The sequence below is a fragment of the Artemia franciscana genome, chromosome 2 (genome assembly GCF_032884065.1).
Source record: "Artemia franciscana chromosome 2, ASM3288406v1, whole genome shotgun sequence".
Lineage (NCBI taxonomy): Eukaryota > Metazoa > Arthropoda > Branchiopoda > Anostraca > Artemiidae > Artemia > Artemia franciscana.
In genome coordinates this window covers 39892790-39906571 of record NC_088864.1, presented here as the reverse complement: position 1 = coordinate 39906571, position 13782 = coordinate 39892790, and the positions used below count along the sequence as shown (strand labels likewise).

At 32.8% G+C, this 13782-nt stretch overlaps 1 long non-coding RNA gene across 1 annotated transcript in view; it reads left to right on the top strand.

Moving 5' to 3' along the window:
* Positions 1-13161, top strand: part of LOC136041511 (uncharacterized) — a 183028-nt gene extending 169867 nt beyond the window's left edge. Inside the window, exon 2 of the long non-coding RNA XR_010621050.1 lies at positions 12768-13161. This is a non-coding gene — a long non-coding RNA (uncharacterized LOC136041511). The remainder of the gene's footprint in view (positions 1-12767) is intronic.
* Positions 13162-13782: the final 621 nt, after the last annotated feature.

Below are 13782 nucleotides of genomic sequence, written 5' to 3'. Positions count from 1 at the left end.
ATGAACTGATTTTATCTTAATTTTTTCCCTTCATCCGTTCTTCTTCTATTTATTTCTAAGCATTTTCTTGTTCTCATTTAAATTTTCTAATCTTGAACCTAAGCTTTAGTGTAGTCGCATGTCTTGATGTATTGTGAGTCATCGGTTGGCAGGCAAGTTACTTTACAGTAGTTTTGGTCTTATTCAGTCTTAAGATAAGATAAGATGTTTATTAAAAAAAAAAAAAAAAAAATCTCTATCACAAGCCCACAAAGGGCTGAATACAATCTTCGGAGTCGACAAATCAAATGGTTGCACTAAAACTGGAAAAAATGCAAAAAACAACTATGAAAAAGAAAATTCATAATGAATAATTATTTATCAGTCGATAACTAAACTGTAATAAGTCAATTAAAACTTTCAAAAGATAAGAATTTTTCAAACTAGAATTAAACAAATACGTATCAGAAAAAGAATTAAAAGGGACATTAAAAAAAAGGGAAGGGGGCAAAATAAGCGAATAAACACAAAAAAGAACAAGATATATATATATATATATATATATATATATATATATATATATATATATATATATATATATATATATATATATATATATATATATATATATATATATATATATATATATACTAGCTGTTGGGGTGGCGCTTCGCGCCACCCCAACACCTAGTTGGTGGGGCGCTTCGCGCCCCCCCCCCCCCCCCAAGCCCCCCCGCGCGCGTAAGTCGTTACGCGCCATATTAGTTACGCGCCATTGTAGTTGTGTCCCTATGTCCCACCTGTGAATATAGATATATATATATATAATATATATATATATATATATATATATATATATATATATATATATATATATATATATATATATATATATATATATATATATATATATATATATATATATGTTTTTAACTACGTAAAACTTGCGAATATACAACATTCTTTGCTGTCCCATTGTCTGTGCATATAAATAGATTGTCAGGTTTACCGACTCTTGAACATGCAACATATAATTGTCCATGGGAAAACAATCCGTATTCAGATCTATACCTCATGATTCTAATGATTGCCCTTGAGCTTTGTTGATGGTGATTGCTAATCGACCATTCCCTGAGTCGCCATCGTCATTATATATCCCCCTGTGCACCCCGGCGTCCCCTTTGTAGTTATGTCCCTGTGTCCCGGTCGTCATTTATATTCCCTGTGTCCCGGTCGTCATTTGTGTCCCGGTGTTCCAGTCTGTGATTTCTCTTTGAGTGTCTCGGGCGTCATTTATATTCCTTGTGTCCCGGTGTCCCGGTCGTCATTTATATCCCCCCGTGCCCCCCGGCGTCCCCATTGTAGTTGTGTCCCTGTGTCCCGGTCGTCATTTATATTCCCTGTGTCCCGGTCGTCATTTGTATCCCGGTGTCCCGGTCTGTATATACATTCGTTTTTTAGTTTTGTTTTTCTCCTTTAATTTTTTCCTTTTTTCTTTTTTTTTCTTTTTTAGTTTATTTAGATTTTTAGATTTTTTAGTTTTTTTATTAGTTTTTAGTTTTTTTGTAGTTTTTACCATTTTTTTAGTTTTTAGTTTTTTTTTTTTACTTATGTCCTGGTCGTCATTTATACTCCCTGTGTCCCGGTCGTCATTTGTGTCTCGGTGCTTTGTTGATTGCTAATTTATATTATATTTATATTTATATTTTTTATATTTATTAATATTTTTTTAGTTTTCTTTTTCTCTTATTTTTCAGTTTTTTCCTTTTTTTTAGTTTTTTCTTTTATAGTTTTTAGTTTTTTTTTGTTTTTTACCTTTTTTTAGTTTTTTAGTTTTTTTTAGTTTTTTAGCTTTTTTAGTTTTTTTATTAGTTTTTAGTTTTTTTTTAGTTTTTGCCTTTTTTTAGTTTTTTCAGTTTTTTTTAGTTTTTAGTTTTTTACCTTTTTTTAGTTTTTTTAGTTTTTAGCTTTTTTAGTTTTTTTTCTTTTTAGTTTTTTTTGTAGTTTTTACCTTTTTTAGTTTTTTTATTAGTTTTTAGTTTTTTTGTAGTTTTTACCATTTTTTTAGTTTTTTAGTTTTTTTTTTTTTACTTATGTCCTGGTCGTCATTTATACTCCCTGTGTCCCGGTCGTCATTTGTGTCTCGGTGCTTTGTTGATTGCTAATTTATATTATATTTATATTTATATTTTTTATATTTATTAATATTTTTTTAGTTTTCTTTTTCTCTTATTTTTCAGTTTTTTCCTTTTTTTTAGTTTTTTCTTTTTTAGTTTTTAGTTTTTTTTGTTTTTTACCTTTTTTTAGTTTTTTTAGTTTTTTTTAGTTTTTAGCTTTTTTAGTTTTTTTATTAGTTTTTAGTTTTTTTTTAGTTTTTGCCTTTTTTTTAGTTTTTTTCAGTTTTTTTTAGTTTTAGTTTTTTACCTTTTTTTAGTTTTTTTAGTTTTTTAGCTTTTTTAGTTTTTTTCTTTTTAGTTTTTTTGTAGTTTTTACCTTTTTTAGTTTTTTTTCTTCTTTTGTATTAGTGTGAAATAATTCAGACGTCATATGCGGACAAACACGACGTCACTTGACAGACAGACAGACAGACATAACCCACAAACAACTTATTTTTATATATATTTATTCATATTTTTTTAGTTTTCTTTTTCTCTTTATTTTTCAGTTTTTTCCTTTTTTTTAGTTTTTTTCTTTTTTAGTTTTTAGTTTTTTTTAGTTTTTTACCTTTTTTTAGTTTTTTTTTAGTTTTTTAGTTTTTTAGCTTTTTTAGTTTTTTTTATTAGTTTTTATTTTTTTGTAGTTTTTGCCTTTTTTATTTTTTCAGTTTTTTTTTAGTTATTAAATTTTTACCTTTTTTAGTTTTTTTTAGTTTTTTAGCTTTTTTAGTTTTTTTTCTTTTTAGTTTTTTTTGTAGTTTTTACCTTTTTTAGTTTTTTTCTTCTTTTGTATTAGTGTGAAGTAATTCAGACGTCATATGCGAACAAACATGACGTCACCTGATCCACAGATCCACAGATCCACAGACAACTTATTTTTATATATATAGATATATATATATATATATATATATAAATGACGACCGGGACACCGGGACATAGGGAATATAAATGACGACCGGGACATAAGGAATGTTCGATTAGCAATCACCATCAACAAAGCACCGGGACACAAATGACGACCGGGACACAGGGAACATAAATGACTACCAGGACTCTCAAAGAAAAATTACAGACCGGGACACCGGAACACAAATGACGACCGGAACAAAAATGACGACCGGGACACCGTGACACAGGGAATATAAATGACGACCGCGACACGAAAAGAGAAATTACAGAATGGGACAACGGGACACAAATGACAACCGGGACACAGGGAAACAACAACAACGGGGACGCCAGGGGGCACAGGGAGATATATAAATGACGACGGGGACACAGGGAATGTTCGATTAGCAATCACCATCAACAAAGCTCAAGGACAATCATTAGAATAATAAGGTATAGATCTGAATACAGATTGTTTTTCCCATGGACAATTATATGTTGCATGTTCAAGAGTCGGTAAACCTGACAATCATTTATATGCACAGACAATGGGACAGCCAAGAATGTTGTATATTCGCAAGATTTACGTAGTTAAATATATATATATATATATATATATATATATATATATATATATATATATATATATATATATATATATATATATATATATATATATATATATATATATATATATATATATATATATATATACGTACGTACGCACAAATCTTCTATAATAACTAAAGTGTAGTTATAAATTTCTGATGTAAAATCAAAAGTCATATCTGACGTCTCTAACTGTTTTCGATGGAGTATATCTTCGGACATTTTTGACTTATATTTTTCCCATAACTCTGTAAGAGCTGATGGAGAGCAAGTTGTTAAAATGATGCCAAACAATGCACGAATTTGACTTGGGGTTGACGTTTCGCACGCGTCATTGATGCAGTTATCCCAGTGTTGGTCATTCTCCAATAAATTCAGAGCTTGGCATGCACTACGGTAAGTGTCATGTATAGTACCGTTTACAGTTCTCAAATACTCAAAGGATGTCGGACCGGGTACATTCACCAAAAGCAGGCGTAGAAAGAAGCATTCATGTTGATTGGGGTGAACGGTGTATTATATTCCCTCTGTCCCGGTCGTCATTTGTGTCCCGGTCTGTAATTTCTATTTGAGTGTTTTTTCTTTTTAGTATTTTTTAGTTTTTTACATTTTTTCTTTTTTCAGTTTTCTTTTTCTTCTTTATTTTCAGCTTCACTATGAAATACATTTTAACTATAATCTGGTAGGCATTGATGACCTTATCCAAGTCAAAATCCCAAATCCAATCATCATTGTTATAATTTTCAGTTTTGATATGTTTTGACTCTCGCTGTCCAGGTGGATTTTCATGTAACTGCGCGGTTTTGCGTTCTTTAGCCTCAAGCCTGTTTCCTTGCTGTTCTTTTGATTCCTCGGCACGCTTTCTTTTCTGACTTTCTCTATCAGCAGCAAGTTTTTTGGCATAGACTCTTTGAGCATCTTCATCGGCTTTTGCCATTGTAAGTTCATCAGTCATTTTAAACTTAAACATTAATAGATTTCTACGTGAACATATATGTCTTAAATATCTTTAATGACGTCACCGTCATAGCAAAAATGACGACAACTAACTTCATGACGTCAGTCGACACAGAAACATGACGTCACCTGATCCACAGACAGACACACAGACAGACAACTTATTTTTATATATCTATCTTCTATCTATCTATCTATCTATATATATAAAAATAAGTTGTCTGTCTGTCTGTGGATCTGTGGATCAGGTGACGTCATGTTTCTGTGTCGGCTGACGTCATGAAAATAGTTGTCAGGTGACGTCATGTTTCTGTGTCGGCTGACGTCATGAAATTAGTTGTCGTCATTTTTGCTTTGACGGTGACGTTATTCAAGTTATATAAGACATATGTTCACGTAGAAATCCCCCCAAGCCCCCCCGCGCGCGTAAGTCGTTACGCGCCATATTAGTTACGCGCCATTGTAGTTGTGTCCCTGTGTCCCACCTGTAAATATAGATAGATTTATATATGTGTTTCAAACTACGTAAAAATTGCGAATAAACAACATTCTTGACTTTCCCATTGTCTGTGCATATACAAAGCCGTATGTACTAATAATGACGTCATATGCAAACGCTCTTTTTACAAACAAACAAACATGCATCCACACAACTCGTTTTTATATAGATAGATAGATAGATAGATACAATACAAATTAACTGGGTAAAACTTGCGAATATACAACATTCTTCGCTGTCCAATTGTCGCTGCATATAAATACATTGTCAGGTTTAGCGACCCTTGAACATGCAACGTACAATTGTCCATGGGAAAAACAATCAGTATTAAGATCTATACCACATTTTTCTAATGATTGACCTTGAGCTTTGTTAATGGTGATTGCAAATACTAATCGAATTGGGAATTGCAATCTTTTAAATTGAAAAAGCAAATCCGTTGGAATCATGGGAATGCGAGGAATAAGAACAGCCTCACCTCCATAAGGCCCTGTCAAGATTGTGGCCTCTATTAGGTTTTCCATTGTTTTTTTTACGGCAAGTCGCGTGCCATTGCAAAGCTTTGGTGGGTTGATATTTCTTAAAAGTATTATTGGTACGCCTATTTTTAGTTGTAGCACGTGTGGTGGAAACCCTGAAGGATCTATGGAATTTAAAAATTCAGATGGATAATTAACCGCTTCATTTGGTTCCAAAACTGTGTCGACTGACTTGTAAAGGACTGCCTGGTCTCGAATCTTGGTCAAAACAATATTGTTGATTTCGTGGACGTCTATATTTTTGGGTGCAAGAATCGCTCTTTCACTTAGGCATTTATTATTTTTATAATTTTTTAGAATATTCGGAAATACTTTTTCAATAAATTCATTTTTGGACGTCACTAAATTACAGAAATCAGCAGGTAGTTGTATACGTCGTGAAATTGAGTCTACTGTTTGACCAGAGTCATCGTTTTGCAATAGGACACGCATATTTGTAGTTAATTTTAATATTTTAACGTGTGCCCATAAATTAGAATTTGTTAGGCAAGCATTCATTTCGTCTGCAGTAGTTAAACTACGTAAAAATTGCGAATATGCAACATTCTTGGCTTTCCCATTGTCTCTGCATATACAAAGCCGTATGTACTAATAATGACATCATATGCAAACGCTCTTTTTACAAACAAACAAACATGCATACACACAACTCGTTTTTATATAGATAGATAGATAGATAGATACAATACAAATTAACTGCGTAAAACTTGCGAATATACAACATTCTTCGCTGTCCAATTGTCGCTGCATATAAATAGATTGTCAGGTTTACCGACCCTCGAACATGCAACGTACAATTGTCCATGGGAAAAACAATCAGTATTAAGATCTATACCACATTTTTCTAATGATTGACCTTGAGCTTTGTTAATGGTGATTGCAAATGCTAATCGAATTGGGAATTGCAATCTTTTAAATTGAAAAGGCAGATCCGTTGGAATCATGGGAATGCGAGGAATAAGAACAGCCTCACCCTCAAAAGGCCCTGTCAAGATTGTGGCCTCTATTAGGTTTTCCATTGTTTTTTTTTACGGCAAGTCGAGTGCCATTGCAAAGCTTTGGTGGGTTTATATTTCTTAAAAGTATTATTGGTACGCCTATTTTTAGTTGTAGCACGTGTGGTGGAAACCCTGAAAGATCTATGGAATTTAAAAATTCAAATGGATAATTAACCGCTTCATTTGGTTCCAAAACTGTGTCGACTGACTTGTAAAGGACTGCCTGGTCTCGGATCTTGGTCAAAACAATATTGTTGATTTCGTGGACGTCTATATTTTTGGGTGCGAGAATCGCTCTTTCACTTAGCCATTTATTATTTTTATAATTTTTTAGAATATTCGGAAATACTTTTTCAATCAATTCATTTTTGGACGTCACTAAATTACAGAAATCAGCAGGTAGTTGTATACGTCCTGAAATTGAGTCTACTGGGAGCTTTCCGTTTCCAATTGTCAGCAATTGATCTGAAAATGTTTGACCAGAGTCATCGTTTTGCAATCGGACACGCATATTTGTAGTTAATTTTAATATTTTTACGTGTGTCCATAAATTAGAATTTTTCAGGCAAGCATTCATTCGTCTTCAATGGCTCTGGTGGTGCAGCCAATAGAGGAAGTTTAACTTTTCCTGAGGCGCAACACATTCCCATTGTTTCACCATTGAATTTCAAGGCCTTGCAATAGGGACAAATTTTAGACATTGTCCCGATTTGAACACATCTACTCAAGCTATAATCATCGACTGGGTTGTACCTGAATGCCAGGCGATAACTTTCAGGTTGCTCTGATTCCTTGGCACGCATTCTTTTCTTACTTTCTCTATCAGCAGCAAGACTGATTTCTTGCTGTTCTTGTGATTCCTCGGCACGCTTTCTTTTCTTACTTTCTCTATCAGCAGCAAGCCTGATTTCTTGCTGTTCTTGTAATTCCTCGGCACGCCTTCTTTTTTTACTTTCTCTTTTAGCAGCAAGTCTGCTTCCGCGTTGCTCTGGTAGTTCCTCGGCACGCTTTCTGTTCTTTTTTTCTCTATCAGCCTCAAGCCTGTTTCCTTGCTGTTCTTTTGATTCCTCGGCACGCTTTCTGTTCTTTCTTTCTCTATCAGCCTCAAGCCTGTTTCCTTGCTGTTCTTTTGATTCCTCAGCACGCTTTCTTTTCTGACTTTCTCTATCAGCAGCGAGTTTTTTGGCATAGACTCTTTGAGCATCTTCATCGGCTTTTGCCATGGTAAGTTCATCAGTCATTGTAAACTTAAACATTAATAGATTTCTACGCGAACATATGTCTTATATAACTTGAATGACGTCACCTTCAAAGCAAAAATGACGGCAACTAATTTCATGACGTCAGCCGAAACATGACGTCACCTGATCCACAGATCCACAGACAGACAGACAACTTATTTTTATATATATAGACTTCTATATATACAAAAATAAGTTGTCTGTCTTTCTGTGGATCAGGTGACGTCATGTTTCTGTGTCGGCTGACGTCATGAAATTAGTTGTCGTCATTTTTGCTTTGACGGTGACGTCATTCAAGTTATATAAGACATATGTTCACGTAGAAATCTATTAATGTTTAAGTTTACAATGACTGATTAAGAGGCTCAAAGAGTCTATGCCAAAAAACTTGCTGCTGATAGTTCCTCGGCACGCTTTCTTTTCTGACTTTCTCTATCAGCAGCAAGTTTTTTGGCATAGACTCTTTGAGCATCTTCATCAGTCATTGTAAACTTAAACATTAATAGATTTCTACGTGAACATATGTCTTATATAACTTGAATGACGTCACCGTCAAAGCAAAAATGACGGCAACTAATTTCATGACTATTTCAGAACTTAATTTCTGTGTTGACTGACGTCATGAAATTAGTTGTCGTCATTTTTGTTATGACGATGCTTAGTATATTGTAAAACACATTAATTTGGTTAATAATATACCATTTAAAACACCAAAATGAACATGCTGGAGTAGTCACTCGGTGAGAGAGGGTGTCAGAACGGAGAATGAAGGTCCCAGGTTCAAATCCTGGTTAGGCTAAAATTGGTAAAAATCTAAAAACTAAAAAAAAAACTGAAAAAACTAAAAAAGGCAAAAACTACAAAAAAACTAAAAACTAATAAAAAAAAAATTAAGAATAAAAATAAAAAAAATAAAAAAGATAAAAACTAAAAAAAAAGTAAAAAGAAAAAACGAAAAAAAACTAAAAAGCTAAAAAAAAGGTAAAAATCAATAAAAAACTGAAAAGAAAAAAAGGAATAAAACTAAAAAAATTTTCATCTAAAAAACTAAAAAAAACTAAAAAAGGTAAAAACTAAAAGAACTAAAAAGAAAAAAAAAACTAAAAAAAGGAAACAAACTGAAAAATAAAGGAGAAAAAGAAAACTAAAAAAATATAAATAAAAATAAAAAAACTAAAAAGATAAAAACTTCAAAAAAAAACTAATAAGAAAAAAGAAAAAAACTAAAAAACCTAAAAAAAGGTCAAAACCAATAAAAAAAAACTAAAAGGAAAAAAAGGGAAAAAATTAAAAATTTATTTCATCATATACCAATTCAAAAACGAATGTATACCGGGATGACGACCGGGACACAGGGAATATAAATGACACAACTACAACGGGGACGCCGGGGGGCACAGGGGGATATAAATGACGACCGGGACACCGGGACACAAGGAATATAAATGACGCCCGGGACACTCAAAGAGAAATCAGAGACTGGGACACCGGGACACAAATGACGACCGGGACACAGGGAATATAAATGACGACCGGGACAAAGGGACATAACTACAAAGGGGACGCCGGGGTGTACAGGGGGATATATAAATGACAATGGCGACTCAGGGAATGGTCGATTAGCAATCACCATCAACAAAGCTCAAGGGCAATCATTAGAATCATGAGGTATAGATCTGAATACGGATTGTTTTCCCATTGACCATTATATGTTGTATGTTCAAGAGTCGGTAAACCTGACAATCTATTTATATGCACAGACAATGGGACAGCAAAGAATGTTGTATATTCGCAAGTTTTACGTAGTTAAAAACACACATATATATATATATATATATATATATATATATATATATATATATATATATCTATATATATAAAAATAAGTTGTCTGTGGATGGATGGATGGATGGATGTGTGGATGGATGTGTCAGGTGACGTCACCTGAAAAAACTGGATTAGGTGACGTCAAAACTGAAAAAACTAAAAAAAGGCAAAAACTACAAAAAAAACTAAAAACTAATAAAAAAAATAAAAAAGCTAAAAAACTAAAAAAACTATAAAGGTAAAAACCAATAAAAAACTAAAAAAAAACTGAAAAAACTAAAAAAAGGCAAAAACTACAAAAAAAAACTAAAAACTAATAAAAAAAGTAAAAAAGCTAAAAAACTAAAAAAACTAAAAAAACTAAAAAAAGGTAAAAAACTAAAAAAAATAAAAAATAAAAAAAAACTAAAAAAAAGGAAAAAACTGAAAAATAAGCTAAAATAAAGGTAAAAACCAATAAAAAACTAAAAAAAAAAAGGAAAAAACTAATAAATGACGACACTCAAAGAGAAAGCGACCAGGACAAAAGGAATGTTCGATTAGCAATCAACAAAGCACCGGGACACAGGGAGTATAAATGACGACCAGGACATAAGTAAAAAAAAAAAAACTATCTAAAAGGCAAAAACTACAAAAAAAACTAAAAACTAATAAAAAAGCTAAAAAACTAAAAAAACTAAAAAAAAGGCAAAAACTACAAAAAAACTAAAAATACACCGGGATACAAATGACGACCGGGACACAGGGAATATAAATAACGACCGGGACACAGGGACACAACTACAACGGGGACACCGGGGGAAACAGGGGGATATAAATGACGACCGGGACAAAAAAACTAAAAAGAAATAAAAACTAAAAACTAATAAAAAAAACTAAAAAATCTAAAAATCTAAATAAGCTAAAAAAGAAAAAAAAAGGAAAAAAATAAAGGAGAAAAACAAAACTAAAAAACGAATGTATATACAGACCGGGACACCGGGATACAAATGATGACCGGGACCCGGGACACAGGGAATATAAATGACGACCGGGACACAGGGACACAACTACAACGGGGACACCGGGGGAAACAGGGGGATAACCTGACAATCTATTTATATGCAAAGACAATGGGACAGCAAAGAATGTTGTATATTCGCAAGTTTTACGTAGTTAAAACCATATATATATATATATCTATATTCACAGGTGGGACCTAGGGACACAACTACAATGGCGCGTAACTATTATGGCGCGTAACGACTTACGCGCGCGGGGGGGCTTGGGGGGGGCGCGAAGCGCCCCCACCAACTAGGTGTTGGGGTGGCGCGAAGCGCCACCCCAACAGCTAGTATATATATATATATATATATATATATATATATATATATATATATATCTATATTCACAGGTGGGACATAGGGACACAACTACAATGGCGCGTAACTAATATGGCGCGTAACGACTTACGCGCTCGGGGGGGATTGGGGGGCGCGTAGCGCCCCCACCAACTAGGTGTTGGGGTGGCGCGAAGCGCCACCCCAACAGCTAGTATAGATATAAAAATATGTTGTCTGTCAGTCTGTCTGTCTGTCTGTCGAGTGACGTCATTATATGACGTCTGAATAATTTCATCATATACCAATTCAAAAACGAATGTATTCAAGCTGAAGTAGCTGAGTTGATAAAGCGTTATGTGCCAGGTCCGAGAGGTTTCAGGTTTGAATCTTGGCTTTAGCATTAATACAAAAGAAGAAAAATTCTAAAAAAGGTAAAAACTACAAAAAAACTAAAAGGAAAATACTAAAAAAACTAAAAAAGCTAAAAAACTAAAAAAAAAGGTAAAAAACTAAAAACTAAAAAAGAAAAAAAAACTAAAAAAAGGTAAAAACTACAAAAAAACTACAAAAAAACAACCAAAAACTAAAATAAAACGAAAAAAAAATTTAAAACTGAAAAAGAAAAAAAACTAAAAAAGGAAACAAACCTGAACGCAGGGAATATAAATGACGACCGGGACACTCCAAGAGAAATTACAGAGTGGGACACTGGGACACAAATAACGACCGGGAGATATAAATGACGACCGGGACAGTCAAAGATAAATTACAGACCGGGACACCGGGACACAAATGACGACCGGGACACAGGGATACAGGGAATATAAATGACGAATGGGACGCCCAAAGAGAAATTACAGACTGGGACACTGGGACACAAATGACGACCGGGATACTGGGAATATAAATGAAGACCGGGAAACAGGGACACAGCTACAAGGGGGATGCCGGGGACACAGGGGGATATATAAATGACGACGGGAACACAGGGAATGTTCGATTAGCAATCATCATCAACAAAGCTCAAGGGCAATCATTAGAATAATCAGGTATAGATCTGAATACGAATTGTTTTTCCCATGGACAATTTTATGTTGTATGTTCAAGAGTCGGTAAACCTGACAATCTATTTATATGCACAGACAATGGGACATCGAAGAATGTCATATATTCGCAAGTTTTACGTAGTTAAAACATATATATATGTTTTAAATGTATAAGTTTCATCAAATTTAGTCTTTGTCATCAAAAAATACGAGCCTGAGAAAATATGTCTCATTTTGGAAAATAGGGGGAAACACCCCCTAAAAGTCATTAATCTTAACGAAAATCACACCATCGCATAAAGCGTATCAGAGAACCCTATAACAAAAATTTCAAGCTCCTATCTACAAAAATGTTGAATTTCGTATTTTTTGCCAGAAGACAAGTCACGGATGCGTGTTCATTTGTTTGTCCCCTCCGCAATCCCTTGCTCGTTACGCTAAAGTTTTTAATTGTTTTAAAAAATAGAACTGTGGCAAAGAGTCAAACTTTAGCGTAAAGAGCGAGGGATTGCGGAGGGGACAACCATTTTCATATACGGAGTAATTTCTGTTCGTTTTAAGTTTTAATGTCGCTCCTTACTTTCAGTTAAAAAAAACTAGTTTCTTTTTATTTTTATATATCTATATATATAAAAATAAGTTGTCTGTCTGTGGATGGATGGATGGATGTGTCAGGTGACGTCACCTGAAAAAACTGGATTAGGTGACGTCAAAACTGAAAAAACTAAAAAAAAGCAAAAACTACAAAAAAAACTAAAAACTAATAAAAAAAATAAAAAAGCTAAAAAACTAAAAAAACTATAAAGGTAAAAACCAATAAAAAACTAAAAAAAAAACTGAAAAAACTAAAAAAAGGCAAAAACTACAAAAAAAAACTAAAAACTAATAAAAAAAGTAAAAAAGCTAAAAAACTAAAAAAACTAAAAAAACTAAAAAAAGGTAAAAAACTAAAAAAAATAAAAAATAAAAAAAAACTAAAAAAAAAGGAAAAAACTGAAAAATAAGCTAAAATAAAGGTAAAAACCAATAAAAAACTAAAAAAAAAAGGAAAAAACTAATAAATGACGACACTCAAAGAGAAAGCGACCAGGACAAAAGGAATGTTCGATTAGCAATCAACAAAGCACCGGGACACAGGGAGTATAAATGACGACCAGGACATAAGTAAAAAAAAAAAAAAACTATCTATATATATAAAAATAAGTTGTCTGTGGATCTGTGAATCGTGGATCAGGTGACGTCACCTGAAAAAACTGGATCAGGTGACGTCAAAACTGAAAAAACTAAAAAAAGGCAAAAACTACAAAAAAAACTAAAAACTAATAAAAAAAATAAAAAAGCTAAAAAACTAAATAAACTAAAAAAAGGGAAAAACTACAAAAAAAACTAAAAACTAATAAAAAAGCTAAAAAACTAAAAAAACTAAAAAAAAGGCAAAAACTACAAAAAAACTAAAAACTAATAAAAAAAATAAAAAAGCTAAAAAACTAAAAAAACTAAAAAAACTAAAAAAAGGTAAAAAACTAAAAAAACTAAAAACTAAAAAAAAACTAAAAAAGGTAAAAACTAAAAGAACTAAAAAAGAAAAAAATAAATGACGACACTCAAAGAGAAAGCGACCAGGACAAAAGGAATGTTCGATTAGCAATCAACAAAGCACCGGGACACAGGGAGTATAAATGACGACCAGGACACAAGTAAAAAAAAAAATTAACAAA